Genomic DNA, 18,152 nt, shown 5'->3' on the forward strand with positions numbered 1-18,152 from the left:
CCCTTGCAGTGACTGGTTAACTGCTGATGGATGGTGTTGAGGGTCTGAGGTGTCCTGTCCACGGGGCTGTGTTGCTCTGCCATGATGCGCAATTTGGGCTGATGATGCCTATGGAATGCTGGAGAGGACCTGTGTGTGTGTGTGTTGTCACTTGTCCTGTGGTGCTGAGGTCTCTCGGGCTGTTTTTGGTGGTCTGTGGGGTGGGATGCTTCCCTGGGCTGTGTCCCACTTCAGCTGGTGTGAATGTCCAGGCCAAGGGGCCGGAGACGCTTGCTGTGCTGTCCCTGTTTGGCCATGGCAGTCCCAGTGTGGGAACAGAGGAAGGGATGGATGGATGCTGGGAGCGATCTCTCTAATGAGATCCCCGTTGGACAGTATGAGCTCTGACTGTCCATCATCACAGCTGGGTGGGCTGTATCCTCAGATGTCCATGGGCTGTGCTGGCAGCATCACACTACTCCCTGCCAGGACACAGGTGAGAGTGTAATTGCTGGCACTTTCCCAGCCGAACATCCCCTCTCTCATTCAGTTCAGCCTCTCCTGGTGCCCTGTGGCCATGGCTTTATCAAGATGACTTCCCTTCTTTGGGAGCAAACAGTAAATTTCCTGACTCTTATTACTCTGAGAAATTGGGAGATAAGAGACCCTAGAAACTTCATTTTCTGGCACAGAAAGCCTGCTACGTGTCATAGCAGCAGTGGCTTCTTGGCTCTCCTGTGTTAAGCGCAGCCAACGTCCCTGTCTGTGCAGTGATGTCCTCTGGTTTTGGTGAGATACAGCTGTGGCATGGGATGCTGACAGTGACCATCAGCTGGGAACGCCTGTGGGAAGCCACATGTGGTACCGTGGGGAGAGTGAATGGGTGGATATACTGATTGTTTTTAAAACTGTCAACTGGGTTGTGAAGCCATCTTCTGCCCAGCTGTTTGCGGGGAGCTGTGCAGCCCAAACAGCACTCTCCCCCTGTGTGAAGGTTGGTTTGCAGCCGGAAGGGCTTAGGAGCAGAGTTACATGCCCGAGCTCTGTGTTATGAAGCAAGGTGGGGCTGCGTTTTAGCCTGGAGAAGAGAAGGCTGAGGGGAGACCTTATCACTGCCTACACTGACCTGACAGGAGGGTGTAGGGAGGTGGGTGATGGTCTCTTCAGACAGGGGACAGGAGATGGGACAAAGGGAAATGGCCTCAAGCTGTGCCAGGTCAGGGTCAGATCAGATGTTAGGGAAAAGCTCTTCCCTGAGAGTTGTGGGGATGTGGAACAGGCTGCCCAGGGAGGGGCTGAGTCACTGCCCCTGGGTGTGTTAAAAAAAAAAAAAGGGTAGATGAGGTGCTCAGGGATATGGTTTAGCATAGGACAGGAATGGTTGGACTTGATGATCTTTAAAGGTCTTTTCCAACCTTGTGATTCTGCTGGCTGGCTGTGCGGTCCCAGCTCCATCACGTACCAAGCAGTGGGTTCCCACCAACGGGATCAGAAGTTAACTCTTATCTTCCACGCTGACAGTGTCCTGGCTTACCAGAGGTTTCCCTTTTGCAGGAGGCAGGGCTGGTGTTTAAACAGCAGCAACTGAAACACCCCCACCAATGCGGTGCTCTCTCCACTAACTCAGGCTTTGTGTAAAAATAAAGTGGGTTTGTTTTCGATGCAAGGATGGGGCAGCGAAGGCTAGAAGATGGGCAGGTGCCCTGGTGTCAGATGGCATCCCACAAGCACCCTTGTTAGCGTGTAGCCTCGTCAGCTTTTTCCTTAACAAAATGTTCTGGCATCCTCCCCTTCTTTGCCTGTCACTTCACCAGAGGGAACGTGGCTGCTTCTGCTGGCAGCGTGAGCCCTGTTTGCTTTGGCGGGGGCAGAGCTAATTGTTTCTATTTATTTCCTCAAAACTTTTTGCTGTGTTTTCAGTTGAGGGCTCGGAGCTTTTTTCACTTGTCTCTGAGCCTGGGAGTCACCGGTGTCCCTGGAACACACACTGGTAGGTTTCCACGTGGATGCTGGACCTGCCCTCTGGATGCATCCTCGTTTGCTCTTGACTTAATTGGATGTGGCCAAGACCCAGTGTGCAAAGAAAGCCTCCAGTTCTTCCTGTGGGAGCGGGGCTGCAGAGAGGGGGGTTAGAACAAGTGAAGCAACCCCGCAACCCCACAACCCTACCACCCTTAAAGCAAGGTGCAAATCAAAACCAAGCCACAAACTCCTAAAGAAAACCCCGGTGCAGCTGAAGGAGGGGGTAAACTCAAGCTGGAGCAGGGCTGAAAAGGAAAGGCAGGAGCTGGGGAGAGGGGTTCTGTGTGCCTTTATAGTATCTGACTTGAGCAAGTAAACTGATGCCCTTTAAATCAAACAAGGAAAGAAGCTGCCTGGGTAAGCGCAGTAGCAAAGAATCTGTTTATAGCTCTCAGTGGGAGCAGCCAAACTCTCCTCTTATTGATGTGCTCATTAATTTGCTGGGGCTCTGCCTGGCCGTTGCCTTTTTCTCTCCAGAGACTTTGCCAAGGGGTGAGTATCCCTCGGGCCAGGCAGGCTTGGGTGACTTTAGGCACTTGATGCTGGCCATGCAGCACCGCACATGGGGGCCCACCTTCTCCTTTGCCCCCTCAGATGCTCTTGGATTTTTTTCCTCTGTGTTTGTTTTGGTTCTGCTCTTGGTGTGGTGATTTCCCAGCCTTTCCCCCAGACACCTCCCTCTTCACGCCAGAGGAGTTTGGTGGCACCAACTGATGCCCTGAGAAGGGCTTAAGGTGATGGATGTGCTTGATGTCAGACACACAGACTGGTTTGGGTAGGAAGGGACCTCAAAGCCCCCCCAGAGCCACCTTGAGAGCCATGGGCAGGGACACCCCCTGCCAGCCCAGGGTGCCCAGATCCCCATCCAGTCTGGCCTTGAACCCTGCCAGGGATCCAGGGGCAGCCCTAGCTTCTCTGGGCACCCTGTGCCAGGGCCTCCCCATCCCTAGGAAGGATTTCTGCCTCCCAGTTCCTCTACAGCTGCCCTTCTGTAGCTGAAAGCCATTCACCTGGGCCTGGCCCTCCCTGCCCTTGTCCCTCTCCAGCTTTCCTGGAGAGCCCCTTCAGGAACTGAACAGGGCTCTAAGTTCTCCCAGAGCCTTCTCTTCTCCAGGCTGAGCCACCCCAACTCTCTCTCACCATAGCAGAGGTGCTCCAACCCTTGGATCATCTTGGTGATTTCCTCTGGACTCACTTCAGCTCTGTGTCCTTGTTCTGTGGACCCCCAGACTTGGATGCAGCGCTGCAGAGGGGTGTCACCAGCATGGAGGGGCACAATTGCACCCCTTGACTTGCTGGTCACACTGCTAGTGACATGGTTGGCTTTCTGGGCTGCAGACACACACTATCAGCTTGTGCTGCTAAGAAAGATGCTAAGTAGTGCTGACCCCAGTACCAACCCCTGAGGAACACCACTTGTCACTGGTCTGCACTTGGACATTGAGCTGTTGAGCACAACTCTTGTGAGTGTGACCATCCAACCAGTTACTCACCCCTTGAGCCCCCCACCTGTCAAACCTGTGTCTCTGCAGTTTAGAGGTGGGGATGTTGTGTGGCACAGCATCAAATGGCTTGCACAGGAATGGGTACACAATGTCAGTTGCTCTTTCCTTGTCCACTAAAGCTGTAACCCTGTTGTGGATGGGTTTGTCCCCACATTTGTCAGGCACAACTTGCCCTTAGCCAAGCCATGTTTACCATCACCCACCACCTCCTTATTTTCCATGTGTCTTAGCATAGTTTCCAGGAGGATCTGCTCCTGTGATCTCGCTGGGCTCGGAGGTGAGTTTGTTTGCTGTGTTAACGCTGTGCTTGGGGGGAGGTGTGTGTTAATTCCTCCTTCATGTCTTTCCCTTGCTGGCTTGTCAGGGATATTATGGAGGGGGTGACAGCCCCGATGAGAAGTGTCTGCTGCCTCCCCTCTCCTCCTCCTTTTGGATCTCCATCATGGACAAACCCTGATCAGGGGACTTCCAGGGGCTGCTGGAGCAGAGCCCTGCTGCAGCAGTAACAAGCTGAATGGAGGGTCCCCCCTTCTTTAATGTGAGAATAAGATATCTCGCTGTGATGAGCCTTTGGGTGTGTTGTCAGACATCTCCTGTCTACAGAACATCATCTGCTTCGCTTGGCCCAGGAGGCGTTGCTCTGCTCGGTGTTTCTGGCAGCATCCCTGTGCCTTTCGCTCCGACACACACCTCCTGTGTCAAGGCTGCGCTGATATTGCCACATCCAGCCTTCTAAGCTGCTGCCTGTCTCTGCCTGGACTGAAAGCCTGGGGCTGGAAGGAGGGACACACGCTGTTGTGGATGCTTTGGCTAGGGATGCTCCAGCACCGTGCCCACCTGGGAGGCAGCGTGTGAGGGCACCGCACCATCTGTCGGCATGGGTGCTGCTTGCACAGCCCCTGCCTGCACTTGGCAGCATCCAGCTTTTTGGGGAACGTGTGGATGCCTGCTGGACTGGCTGGGGAGAGCTGTGCTGGGGGTTACTGGGGTGTGCTCCCAGCTGAGCAGTGCTGTGCCAGAACTCCTTTATTCCTCCAAAGCAAAAAAACCCAACCCCAAAACCCCACCCTAACCTGATAAAGAGGAGGAAAAAGCAAAAGCAATGCAGGGTGGCTTGATCCAGGTCTCCTGAGTCGCCTCTTTTCCCATCTGTGAGGCACCGTGGGGGCTCATTGTGTTGTGGTCCAGCTGTGTTGCTGTGGGGTCAGAGCTGCAGCTTTGTGGGGTGCAGGGATGCCCGGGTTGGGAAGGAGGAGAGAAGCAGCAGTGCAGGTGGCGTTATCCCTTCTAGCTTTGGGGTTCAGTGCTGTGAGCCCAGTGCCTGGTTTTCAGGGGTCTAGCTCAGCACACCCAGGGGAAATGGGGCTTTCAGTTGGCGAGGGAGGGAGTTGGGGGGTAAATGGAGTAAACCCCTGAGCCTTGGTTCTCTGTCCTGTGCCCCTTCCAGGGTGATGAACTACAACAGCACCAAAGATGCTGGGATTCGGCACGTGCTCTGTCAGCGCCCCAACGCCGGGCAGGGGGGCTGAACTGGATGCTGCCTCTCCCTGCTACGTCCTGGCCCTGCCGGAGGAGGAGACGTGGCGCAAGCACCGGCTCGGCCTGATGCAAACCACCCAGTCCTGCAACCTCCTGGAGCCGGAGGGCCTGGCTGAAGCCCTGGTCTCTCGCGCTGCCAGCTTCGATGCCCTCTACGAGCCCCGGTCCCGGGATGGCGACGCCGGCGTGGAGATGGGCAGTACCTTCGACCTGGGGCTTGGCCAGTACGTCCCTGTGAGCCCAGACGTGATCAAGCGCCGGCGGGGAGGGCTGATCGAGCAGAGGGACATTATCAAGGCGCACGAGGCGCACAAGATGCAGAGCACGCCGCAGGCGCGGAGGAAGGAGTGGGAGTAAGTACCGGCGAACCCCCAGCCCAGGTGGGCAGCTGGGGGAAGCGGGAGCATTCCTAGACCTTGCTGGGGTGGGGAGGCGGAACCGAGGGAGGGTGTCACTTTGGTGTTGTCTCCACGGAACAGCCACACGAGCTGTGCTTGATCTGGCACTCCTGAGCAGGGCTGCTTTTCCTCATCACCTTTGTTTTCCAGGGAAGACTTTTAAAGGGAATGAGAGAGGTTTTTTTTTTTTTTTCTCCAGTCCTGCCAGATCTTTTCTGTTTTCTTGTTCTCTCCCTGTGTTCTTCAAACCAATGGGATGTGTGGTCCTGCCTCCAGCAGCTGGGACCTGGTGCAGCACCCGCCCTAGGGTTCAACACATCCCACAGGGCTCTGGCTGCTCTTAGGCAGCTGGACCAGGGTGGGGTTTTTTTGGACAGGGTGAGTTCACGGGGTGTGTGCAAGAGATGGAGAGAGGTACTGGGGTGCTGTGGATGGGAGGCGAGCATTTGTCAGCCAAAGTTTGTCGGAGGCACCTCTCGGCTCTGAGCTGGAGGGTGGCACCTGATGGAGATGAAGGGGAAACTTGGAAGTCCTTGAGACGGTTTCCCTTGGCTGTAGTGGAGCTTTTGAATGTGTTTGGCTTTTCCTGTGGTTCGAGCCCTGCTGCAAGGGGGGTTGTATTTAACCCTAAGAAGTGGTCAAGTCTCCCTGAGTCAGAGAAATCCGAAGATGTAAATGAACCTGGACAAACAGAAGAGAAGTGCTCAGCAGAGCCAGAACCTGCTTATCAAAGGGAAGTAATCAGTCAGATGAATTTCTTCTTATAGTTTGTCTTAGTGCTGTGAACGAAACCCAGGTCCTGGATTACTCTACTGTGCCCAGCATTTAAATTAGGGAGTTTCCTTTCCTTACAACTACCCAGCCAAATTGCCTGGGATGAGTTGCTGCAGAACATCCTGCTCTGCTGTTCCCTGTCTGGAGCAGCTCCCTGCTTTGGGCGCTTTTTTTGGGGAACAATCAATACATTACAAAGCACCAGGGTGGTGAAGGAGGTGGGAGCCCCTCTGTTAATTAGATGTGGCATGTTGTTTCTGGTGAGATCCAGGTCAGCGCTCCGCTTGTTTGAAGCGGGAGGGGTCTCTTTGGGATGCTTCACGTGGTAAAATTGACTGTGATGCTACTGAAGCTGCTCCTGCCTGCCTGTATCTCTTTTGGAGGGCAGCCCATCGGAGAGGCAGGCTCTCCCCGGCCCTCTTGGCTCTGCGCTCATCCCTTTGCGCCCAGGGAACCTCCTGGCCGGTGACTCAGGAAGCCCCGTGCAGGGAAAATAAATTGACATATGGGCTCGGCGAGCAGCTCGGTGCCTTGTTATCTTTTCCGTGACCCACCAGGGATGCCAGATGAATAAATCATGGCCGGGCAGGAAGCAGAGGGATGGCCTCGTTAATTGTCGGCTGGCGGAGAGAGTTCCTAGACCGGCTGCTGGCTAATTAACTGCCTGGATGACTACAGCTCTATTTTGCGGCAGGGAGATGAATCTAGAGCCCTTCCTCGCTTGAACCGTGTGGGATGTGCCACTTTCACCACCCTCAGCTTCTCTCTTGAGCAGTAACTCAAACACAAAGCCCAACGCTTCTGTCTCTAGTGCTGCAGGACCACACAGGCAGCTGCTGCTTCGGCCTCTCCCAGTACAGTCCAGCGTCTCCCCAGGTTGGAAGGATCCAACTGTTGTGTTTTCCAGCTCTTGGGGGGTTGGCTTGGGGCGCTTCAGCCTGCTTTGCAATGGTTTCGCATGGGAAGTCACGTGGGAGACAGGCACCCCTTTGATTTGGGATGGACTGTCCTTCCTGGGGTCAGCGCTGGCGGGGTCTGGCCATGGGATGCTCTTCTTGCAGGGGCCCAAGCCTGCAGCCTGGTAGCCACACTGCAGGAAGAGCTTTATAGAAACCTATGGTGCCTGGGGAAGGGGATGCTGGGCTCCAGGCCTGACAGCAGCCCTCAGGCTTCATGGACCTTCTGGTCCTCGGTGGGACGCAGAAGGTCCACTGGCTGTCCTGGCTAGTCCCTTCCCAGGGAGCTGGTGATCTCAGGGCAGCAGGCTGAACCCCAGAGGGTAGGATGTGTGCCTCTCTGAAGGGTTAGGTGCCCTGATACCCCTCCAGCCTGCAAAACCCACCTGCCTGAGGCCCCTGCTCTAACATCAGACTGGCAAAAGAGTGATGTTCTCCCAGAAACATTGCCAAAGTCCAGGCTGGCATGTGGAGCCGGTAAGCCTGGTGCTGTGGATGCTCTCTGGGATAGACACATAATGTGTGTGAGCAAATTAGTTTCCTAGTCTATATTTTTGTTAGCAGTAATGCTGTTTCCCTGTGATTTAATTTTCAGAAGGGTGGTTCTAATGGGCAGGTGTGGGTGACTGTGGTTGACCAGTGTCTTTGCTGTGTGTGCATTGGCACCTTTGTTTGGGCAAAAGAAACCAAGTTCCAAAGAAAAGAAAAGCTCCCTGTCAAAATAATGCAAATGGGGAACCCTCCCACAGCTTCTCCAGGCTGTGTGGCTCTGTCCCCAGCTCTGATGGAAAGGATAGGCAGAGATGACTGGGGGCATCCTAGCAAAGCCTCAAGCTGAGTTTGCAGCAGAGAGGAACTAAACCTGCCTTGTGTGGGTGAAAACCCCGCCTGCGTGGATGTTTGAAGTCAGCTTGGGGAAGGTGAGCTGTGCTCTCGTTGTGGAAGGATGCCCACGGCCAGGCTGCATGGAAAAGCCTGGTTCCCAGGGCTCAGGGTGAGAGACGGGGAGAGTTGAAAGGAGCTGGGTCACAGCACAGTTTGGAGATAACAGCACAGAGGAGGAGGGATGCTGTGATTTGGGACTCAGGGGTGATGGGCCTGTGTGTTTTGGTCCTGTGGGAGGTGATGCACACTGCTCCTGAGGGGCAGGGCCCTTGAGAACCATCTCCAGTCTCCTAGCATCTCAGAGCTTTGGTGTTAGGACCTTGTGAGGTCTCCCTTGCGTGGTGTGATCCCATAGCCAATCTTGGGAGGCTGTGGTTCCTGGAACGGCAGAGCAGGAGAGCTTTCTGCTGCTGGCTCAGCCCCAGCCCCACTGGGCTGTGGGGAGCTGGCTGCAGCTCTGCCTTAGTGTGATGCTGCTGGGAGGAGGAAGGGAAGGGAAGGGAAGGAGCTGTGATAGCACACAGGGTGTTGCTGACAGGTCTCGGGGGCTCTTTGTGGCTTGGCAGCCTGTCTGGGTACGTGTGCACTCTGCATCCCAGATTACAAATGAAGCTGGATTTGTTTTTTTCATTTTCCCTCAGTGCCAAACAAGACAAAGGGCCCCCTTGGTGTAAGCCAGGCTGCTGGCTCCGTCACTGCTTCCCAGCATATTCCCTGCACCGTCCTGGTTTAACTGGCTTCAGTGATGGAGAGGGCAAGAGCACGTGTGGGGCAGTGCTGCTGCTGGCTCCTGGCTGTGGGTGAAGCTGCCTGGGAAATGCATCCTGGTTGGCACTGCTTTGGCAGCAGCGTGGCCCTAGCTGGACCGGTGCCCCTCACCCTGGCTTTCCTCGGGCCTGCAGGGAAGGGACAAGCCCCTAGGGGGTCCCTGAGTTGCCGTCACTGATGTTGGTAGCACTGCAGCATGGTTTTGGGAGAGGTGTTGGATGCAGTGGGTGTTGCTATGCTGTAAGCTGCAGCCCTGCTCCCTGCAGCAGCTCCTGGCTCCGCAAGTAGGCTCTGCTGGGGGGGCTGCTGGGTGCTGCCCTGTCCCAGTGTGGGTCTGGGGGTGGCTCTGGCTCTTGGCTGCAGCTCCAGTGTTGGGAAGGACCCATGGAAGAGCAGCCCTCACTCCCCTGTGGGTGCTGCTGAGGAAGGGAGGAGGTCCCCCACCATCCCCTCCTGGTCTTGGCTCTGGCAGTGGTGCCCATTACCCCCCTCTTGCCTCCCTCCCTGCCCTGGGATGTAGATGACTTTCCTCTTCCACTAGCTCTGCAGCATCAGTTGGGCTTCTCTTCAGCACTGTGGGCTTCTCTTCAGCACTGTGGGCTTCTCTTCAGCACTGTGGGCTTCTCTTCAGACATCTGCTGCTGTGTGTCAGGGGTTCTGGGCAGGAAGGGTTGGGCCAGCGCTGGCAGGAGCTATGGGGGCACCGTGGGTGAAAGCCCAGAGATGGTGGCAGGTGAAACCAGGCTCCTGCACCTTGGAGCATCCTCCATGGAGATACCTCTGTCTTCTGTGTGAGCCCTTTGCAACCCAGGGCAAAGCAATTAACCTCTTCAAGAGCCTAACGAGCATCTCTCAGTTAAGATGACTCTCCCTGCTTCTGTTTTTTGCCCTGCAGGAGGTGAGGAAGGGGCTGTGGATGTGCTAAACCTGCGGGCAGTGAAACATGGCTTTTATTTACCTGGCTTTGGGCAGCAGAGGAGCATCTCTCCTTGAGGCATCCACCCCAGCCCTCCCTGCCCTTTCCTCCTTCCTTTACGCAGGCTGAGGCTTTGATGCATGGGGAGAAGATCTTTTCTCCTGACCCGGTGTGAACTTAGTTCTGCTGAGTGTCCTGGCAACAGCATAGAAATAGAAACATCTTTCTCCAAACGCCTCGAAGTCTGGGATTCTGGCACACCCTGGAGGAAGAATGCCTTTTCTGAGCTATTTCAGGTGACTTTGCCAAGGACTGTGGTCTGTCCCAGCCTCCCTGCGTGGCTGAGGTCACTCTTCCAGGGAGCTGTCTGCTTAAATGTGGAGGAGGAGGTGGCGGCTCCTGGCGAGATGCCTCCTCTTCCAGAGCTGCTGCTGCCTCACACCTTGTCACCGCATCCTGGCACGTCTCATTCCTGCTTCCCTGGAGTCTGGGCTGCAGCTGCGGGTGTTGGGAGCTTCGTTAGCACATCTCTGCATCTCGGGGCTGCGTCTGAGCCCCGCACTGTGCTGGAGCTGGCTGAGCTTCCCAGGAACCAGCCTTTGGAGAGAGCTTCTCCCTTGGCCTGTGGCTGGCTGGGGTTAGGAGCAAAGAATTGCTGGGGGTGGTGAGGTGGGAAGAGACCTCTGGATGCCACCTGGTCCGTCGCCCTGCTCAAGCAGGCTGCCTAGGACTGTGTCCAGGCAGGCTTTGAGTATCTCCAGGGTTGGAGACTCTACAACCTTTCTGGGCAGCCTGTCCCAAACACTCAGACTCTCTTGCAATCAGCAAGTTCATTTCTGTGTCTAAACGGAGTTTCTTTGGTTGCAGTCTGTGCCTCTTTGCATCTTGTCCCATCTGTGTGTGCAAGGGAGAAGAGCTCTGCCTATGCAGCCCCCCACCAGGTATTCATTTGAGCTGATGTGACCCCTGAGCCTTTTCCAGCTGGACTGAACAACCTCAGCTCTCCCAGGCTCTGTGTAGGGCGGATACTCTGTTGCTTTGGTCACCTTTGCTATAACTGCTCCATTAAGTCCTTGTCTCCTGCCCTGGGGACCTCATCTCTGGGCACAGCACTCTGGGGATGAGCAGAGGGGAAGGGTCATCAACTCAACCTCCTGTCCATGGCGTTTCTCTGCCCAGCTGCTTCCCAGCGGGCAGCACTGCGTCCTTCTTCCCCAAGAGCAGGACTTGGCATTTCCCTGCTGAACTTGGTTCCTCAGCCTGTTTCTCCAGGCTGTCGGAGCCCCTCTGGATGGCAGCACAACCCTCTGCTTGATCTGTCCTGGTTTTGTATTATCTCACTATACTGAGCTCTGCTGGTGTCACCCAGCCCAGGGGACACACACTGAGACTTCTGGTATTCAACAGCTTCATCCTTCCCCTGCCCTGGAATAATCCCACCTGTTCCCCTCTCCCAAAGTGATTCTGACAGGGAGTGACCTGTTAGCCAGGAGGTGTTGGTGGGAGAGGTGCTTTCCAGCCTCGCAAGTGCGTATGGTTAATGCTGTTCTCTGTGCAGCTGATAAGGTGTGTCACATCCCTCCCTTTGCCCACATATGTTTGAGATGATGGGGTAATAGGGTGGCTTAGGGTGGAGGGGACCTCAGGAGGTGTCTGGTCCCATCAGGCTGTAACTCTTAGTTTTCTTTGTTTCTGTCACGCCATGTAGCTTTCAACCTTGGGAAAGGGTTTTGGAAGGCTGGTGAACCCCTCCTTCCCTGCCTCCCCTGTGGGCATTAGCTGTCCCTGGAGAGACCAGCTTCGCCATACCATGGCCAGGGCACTTCCACCTTGCTGTGCTCCAGTGAATGCCATCGATGGGGAAGTGTCTGTTTGGGGCACGTGTGGGATGTTAGCTGTTTTGAGGCTGGTGCTATCCATGCCAGCACAGCCTCTGCTCCCCAACTGGGAGAAACATGCCAATGCTCATCCCTGGCCCCAAGGGACTGTGGTGCCAGAGGAGATCAGCATGGCACTGTCCTTTCCCAAAACACAGCCATGGCTGATCTTCCATGGGTGATGCTCACCACCTTGACAGGACAGTGGCTGTTCTGTGAGCTTGGAGCCCATCACTGTGATGGATGATGCTGCAATGAGACACATGGCCTTTGTGAGCTCTAATACAAACCATGAGCCCTCATTTTTTGCCATCTGAGGAGCTTCACAGGGGTCACTTCCCCACCCCTCCTCCCTGCCGCCACAGCTCATGGGGTGGTAAAACAGTAGCAAACCTGGTGTAACTGTCCTTGAGGTGGGGGAAATTGGCGTCTGAATTCTTCAGTGAACTTTTTCCCACTGAGGAGCTGCACACAGTGGCACTTTCCCAGGGATGGGTGAGGGTGTCTGCCTTCGCAGCGGCTGTTGGGCTGCTGACTGCCTGTCGCTGTGGCAATGGGGGGAGGTGTGCTTTTTTGCACCTCCAAGCACTTGAGTAGCTTTCAGAGAGCAGTTTTGCTCTTTGGCCTTTTCTTGTTCACAGGTTTGGGAGAAGGAAATGGTGTCTCCTTCCTGGCTGCCCTCCAGGGACAGGGCTCCTCTGACTGTCTTGAGCATCAGCTGCTCAGCGTAAGTTCAGATGTGCTGGAAAATACTGTTTTCCAACAGCTCCATCTTCTCCTGGCTCTTGTCCTGGGGATGTGATTTCATTGAAGGCACCCTGTTAGCTCACAGGTTGCTTCTGAGAGAGCCCAGCCCATGAGTTGGGCTTCATTAGATCAAGGATGGAGATGGTGAGATGCTGGTCTGGCTTTCCTTTGATCGCTGGGGGGTATTTTCAGCCCCAAAGTGGGAGGCTCCTCCGTCATCCTGCTCCTTGGTCCCACAGCTGCTGTGTTTGGCTCAAGCCTTGCAAGGCAGGCAGAGGGTCAGAGAAAGCACAGGATGGTCCTTAGGCATGGACCTGCCTTTTGTGAGGGCAAAGAGGAGATCTGAGGGGAAGAAGAAAAAACTTCTGCTGGCTTTGGCAGGAGATAACGCTGCTGCACCAGAGTGGTCTCAAGGATGTTGATGGAGCAAGGGCTTTATTCTGCTTCAGATAGTGCAGAGGTTGAAGAAATGCTTAAAAAAAAAAATCTCTGACTGTTTGGCAGGTTAGAAACAGGTTTTCTCCTCTTGACTGTCCATGGCTGGCCCAGGATGTCTTTTTTTTGAGCAGCCATAGAACTTGGCACCTCAGCATTTGGGTGCTCGGCTGTGGCAGGATCTGCACCCTTGAGCCCTGTGCTTGCAGGGCTTTGATGACAGGAAGGGGAATATTCCCCTCCCCAGGTCTGTGCTCATTCCCTTCTTCCTCTCCTTGGTCTCCTCTTATCCATGCTTCCCAGCCATGATCCTTTGGGCAGGGTCATTCTAAAATATCCCTGTTGTTTTTCCTATTGTATCCTCTTGAATCTGCCTCTCTGGAAGCTCAACTCCCAAAACTGGACCTGTCAGAGATGGGGGGAGGATGGAGAGGTTCTACCTCACCTGCTGCCAGCTCAGGGAGCATGGGGCTGGGATGCTTAGCAGAGGGGGAGCAGGATGCTGTGTGGAGGGACTTGGGTGGTGGAAATGAGGATGGAAATTTTCTTTAATCTGATGGAAAAGCAGAGGCAAGCGGATAGATCTTCTCTGGGAGTTGGGATTGCTGTGTGCCTGCCTGGAGCTGCCGGGAGGTGACTCTGAATGCTAATTAGAGCCCGATTCACGAGGCTAAATAAAGCAGCAGGGCACTCCAGGCAATTTATTAATGGGTGATTATTTCAGGCCTCGTCAGCCGAGCTGTGAAGCCTCCTGGCCGGAGGCAGAGTTATCCCAAGGAGCACCACTGCTGTCCTCGCAAACGCTCCTGGCTGCAGCCGGCACCGGGGCCAAGCGATGCTGCCCCTTGGCTGCGATGCCTTGGGGGTGACGGGGTCTCGCCTGCCTCTGAGCTGTGTCAGCAAACCCTTGTGCTTGTTGGGTGGCCTATGCAGCTGCAGAGGTGGCCAGTGGCTTTGGTTTGGGCTTTTGGGAGCCCGTGGGGAGGTGGGTGAGCGCAGACACCCAGCTTCGTGGTGGCAGAGTGAGACAAGCCCCCACAGCCACGTCCCATGGGTTCTGTGGGGCCGGGTGCATAGTTTATCCCCATAAATGCACGGGACTGGAGACTTCTTGGCTGTCCTTTAACCCTCCCAGCTCTCTCAGCCTGCGGGTGCTGGGTTGCTGAATCCCTCTTGGACTCCAGATGCAGCATCCTTCTGTTTTTATCTGACATAAGAGCTGCTCCCATCCTATGGCAATGCAGTGTTGGGCCAGCATCCAACCTCAAGGCTCTGAGGCGCATTTGGGCACTTGTGGTGGCCTCAGGAGGTACGTGAGGAGTTTACTTCAGGGTGCTTGTGACCCCAGGATGCTGTGGGCAGTGGTGAGCCCTGGGGAGGATCTGGTGCTGGGCTACAGCACTGGTACCTCGGCACATCGTGGACTGAAGAGAGCACAAGAAGGAGGTTACAGTGCTGGATCCCTGCTCTGCCATCCCGTCTGACTGGCAGAGACACCTTTAGCATGTGTCTCCTTCACTCGTGCAGGTGGATGTTGCAACAAATCAGGTCCTGGGAAACATCTCCATGCATGCAGCAAGGGGAGGAGGGATGGAGGCTCCTGGGTTTTCTTCCAGGCTCTGCCTGGAACTCCCTAGGAAAAAAAACCCGTGATTGACATGCACAATCAGCTCTGGTATCTCCTCCCAGAGAAGCAGGGGACTGGTGGGCTGTGCAGGGGTGTGGTGGGATGTTGTAAGTTTGGGAACCTCAAGTGGGATCCACTGTGAACTAGGCTCGTGTTTGTGTGACATTTTGCACCAGTTTCGTGCTTCATTTTGCTTGTGAGCTGAGCACTGGCTGGTGTTTTAAAAACTGGGACCAAGGATGCTCTGGGCTGGGTTCTCTTAGGCAAATGCTTGGAGAGAGGTTTGGAAAAGGGGTCTCTGGGCTGGGAACACAAGGTGTGCTGAGTCAGGTATCTTGGGAAGGGGCTGCATCAGGGAGGGTTGAGTGAGAGCTGCTGTGGCACTGCTCCTCTGCATCTCCATCACCTGCGCTCCAGCTTGGGGAGAGGTTCTCAGGAGATAGTGACCCAAACCCTCATTTTTCCATCCCAGGAAAGAGCATTGCTGAGATGCTTAGCCCACTGATTTTAAAGATGCCAGGATGGGATGTTGCACTCATGGGTGTCTGCTCATAGCATTGGAGCATCTCCCCTGTGAGGAAAGGCTGAGTGACCTGGGGCTGTTCAGCCCGGAGAAAAGAAGCCTGAGAGGGGATCTGATCAGTGTTTATCAGTAGCTGAAGGGTGGGACACAGGGGAAATGGCCAGCCTCTTCTCAGTGTCTGTGGGGACAGGACAAGGGGCGATGGCCTCAAGTTGGAGCACAGGGAGTTCTGCACCAATATGCAGCAGAACTTCTTCCTGGTGAGGGAGCCCTGGGACAGGCTGCCCAGGGGGTGTGGAGTCTCCTCTGGAGATATTCCAGCCCTGTCTGGACACCTCCCTGTGTGACGTGTCCTGGGGACCCTGCTTTGGCAGGGGTGTTGGACTCGATCTCTGGAGCTCCCTTCCAACCCCTACAATCCCTGTGGTTCTGTGTTGATAGTTAAAAGCAGCACTATTGGGGAACACAGGTGTTTTTTGGCAGCATGTGGCAAATTACCCTCTCTGCTTAAAGCAGCCTGAAGTTTTCCTGCTGCTGCTGGTGTGGGTGCTCTGGCCACGTGACCAGGAGGAGCTTGGAGTAGTGGTGGCTGCTTGAACCTGGGCACATGGCTCATATCTTGGTGTGAAACTTGCTGGCTTGTGCTGGTCTTCCAGCCGTCTTTGTTTTCCCTGAGAAGTCAGGGTTGGAGATGTGCCTGGGGCAGTTTTGGAAGATGATGATGATGCTCCTCTTTGTATTTAGTGCTGAGGAAGACACATTCCAGTGAGGCAGGTGGCTTGGGGACGGTAAGCATGGGAAGTGTGAAGCCAGGAATGAGGGAGCAGGTGGCAGAGGGCAGGACCACACTTGCCCTGGCTTGAGTAAGAGCTGCTTTGCTGTGAGGCAGTGTAGAGTCTCTGCAGCACAGCCAAGGTGGTGTGCCTGGCCCAGGGTGTTGCTGGCAGGAGATATGCCTGTGCTGCAGCTGCTAACATCTGCACTGCTGTGTGTGTGGTACCCTCCTCTGGAGATGGCATCCTGGAGCTGCTCAGACACCTTCCACCTTCATCCTAGATGTCTGCGGGACTCTGCCTCCCTGCTGCAGAGGTTCTTGGCTTGGCCCCTTCACAAGCAGGGAAAACATCTTGTCCTAATCCAGCAGGTAATGAATTTGTTCCTGGAACAACCCAACCCTTCCATCCCTGCATGGTTATAAACATGCTTCTGAGTCACAGCTCCCAGGTCCTGGTTTGAAATTTGGCCAGAGCACTGTAGATGATTCTCACTTGATCCTTCCTCTTATTCCTTAAAACATAAAATCATCTCAGGATGCCAAAAGCCACTTTCTAAGATGAGTTGCAGTCCATCAAAACTGGGCATATCAACCACCAGCCTGACTCCCCCAGCCCCTGTGTGATGCTGTCCCTGAGAGGAGGAGCAGCTCTAGCTCTGAGCTCCAGGGAGAATGCTTTTAGCATTTCCTGTACCCAGAGGTGCAGAGGTGAGAGATTTTGGGTGGGCTGGGGTGAGCCTGACCCCGCTGCGGTGCCAGGACAGCCGTGCGAAGGGATGCTGGGCGAGGGGCTTTGTGCATCTGCTTTAACAGCCCCCCCCCCACCTGCCCCCCCCCCCTCACCCCCACCCCTCGGGAAGGGTGGGCAAAGGGGGTGGGCCAAGGGGCTCGGCTCGGCTCCCCCCGACTGGAAATCTGCGCCCTGTTGGCAGAGACTGGGATGAGCTGGAGGGCGGCTGCAGAGAGGGGGCAGCGGCCGCTAGATGGCAATGCCGGCGCGGCGAGCGGCCCGCGTCCCTGCGGTGCCGGGCGGAGGGGACACCCCCCCTCCCACCCACCCACCTCGGTCCTCTCCAGGGAAAGGGGTAGCCCAGTGTCCCCGGTGATGCTCCGCCGTGCAGGGGTAGGGGCATGGCTGGCGATAGGGGGGGCCGTGAGGGGGGCAAACCCAACCCACAAACCAAAACCAACCAGGCAGGGAGGCTGCTTGGCTGGTGCCAGCAGAGTGAGGAGGGCAGTTAGCCCGCTCCTGGAAAACCAGCGCATCCCAGCCCATCCCGGCAGCTGCTGCCAGCCTGTCGCTTTGGATTCCCTTCATTCACAACAAAAAAACACCCAGCCACCCCCCCCCAACCCCACATTAGCTGGCTCTGAGTCTCTGTGCCATGTTGAATCATGCGGGCATCAGCCACGCTTCTCCCTGACTCACCGATCCCAGCGTGCTGGGGTGAGGGTCAAGACGAGAATGGCAATAAACATCCTGGGAAACCGAGCCTGCATCTCTTGGCACAGCCAGGGACTTTCTTCCCCCCCAGGCCCCCCCCTTCCTTGCTTTCAATCTTCTCTTAAGGAGCTGCTTTCTCATAAATATCCCATCCTTTAGCACCGTCTGAGCTGGAGAGAGGCTCCCAGTGGGGTCATCCTGCGCTCGGCTCTGCAGCAGCGAATACAGAGCAGAGCCAAGGGTGAACCCTCCCGTCCTGGGCGCAGGGGATAGCCTGCTGCCCCAGCTGAGGTGTCTAAGGTAAGGTGTGCATCCCTGCTTCCAGGGGGCAGGAGGAATGATGCCTCCTTCTTTCTCCTCCACGCCTTGCACTGAGCGGTAAGGCAGGCGTGGTATCCCTGAGCGCGGGGCAGGGAGTGCAGGGGGAGTGCTGGGTCCAGCCTTCCCCATCCACCTTGGAACTCTGGGGACCAGCCAGAGCTTGAGAATTTAGGCTGGGTGGAGGCATGCTTGCAGGCTTGGGGGGGCTGAAAGAAAGCTGTGTGTTTGGGGGAGGGGGGGAGGCTGTGGGGGGGAGCCAAGGCAGCTCTGCAGACTGAGGATCTGCTCCTGGCAATCAGCCCAGCCTTGGGCTTAATTAACAGCGGCTTAAGAGGTTGAAAGGTGGGAGAGTGGCATCGCTCCTGATGCTGCACTGATGCTGGGGAGGAGGATGCGAAGGGGATGAGCCACAAATCATAATTGATTCATTTAGGGCAGTGTCTTGCCTGGAATGAATCGAAGGCCCTGTAATTAGTCCATAGCCAGCGTGGCTTCCTTGTTCTTGGTCATTAGTGGAATCAAAGCCCAGGGTCATTTGGGCTTGTGCCAGGGCTGGCTGGTGGGTTTGGGGAGTGTTTTGGGAGGGGTCTTGCCCACTCCTGCTCCACTCCATGCTGCAGTGTGGTGGTGACACAGCTGGGGGTCTTGTGGAACCTGCACC

This window comes from Gallinula chloropus, assembly GCF_964237585.1.
Source record: "Gallinula chloropus genome assembly, chromosome: 6".
NCBI classification, from domain to species: domain Eukaryota; kingdom Metazoa; phylum Chordata; class Aves; order Gruiformes; family Rallidae; genus Gallinula; species Gallinula chloropus.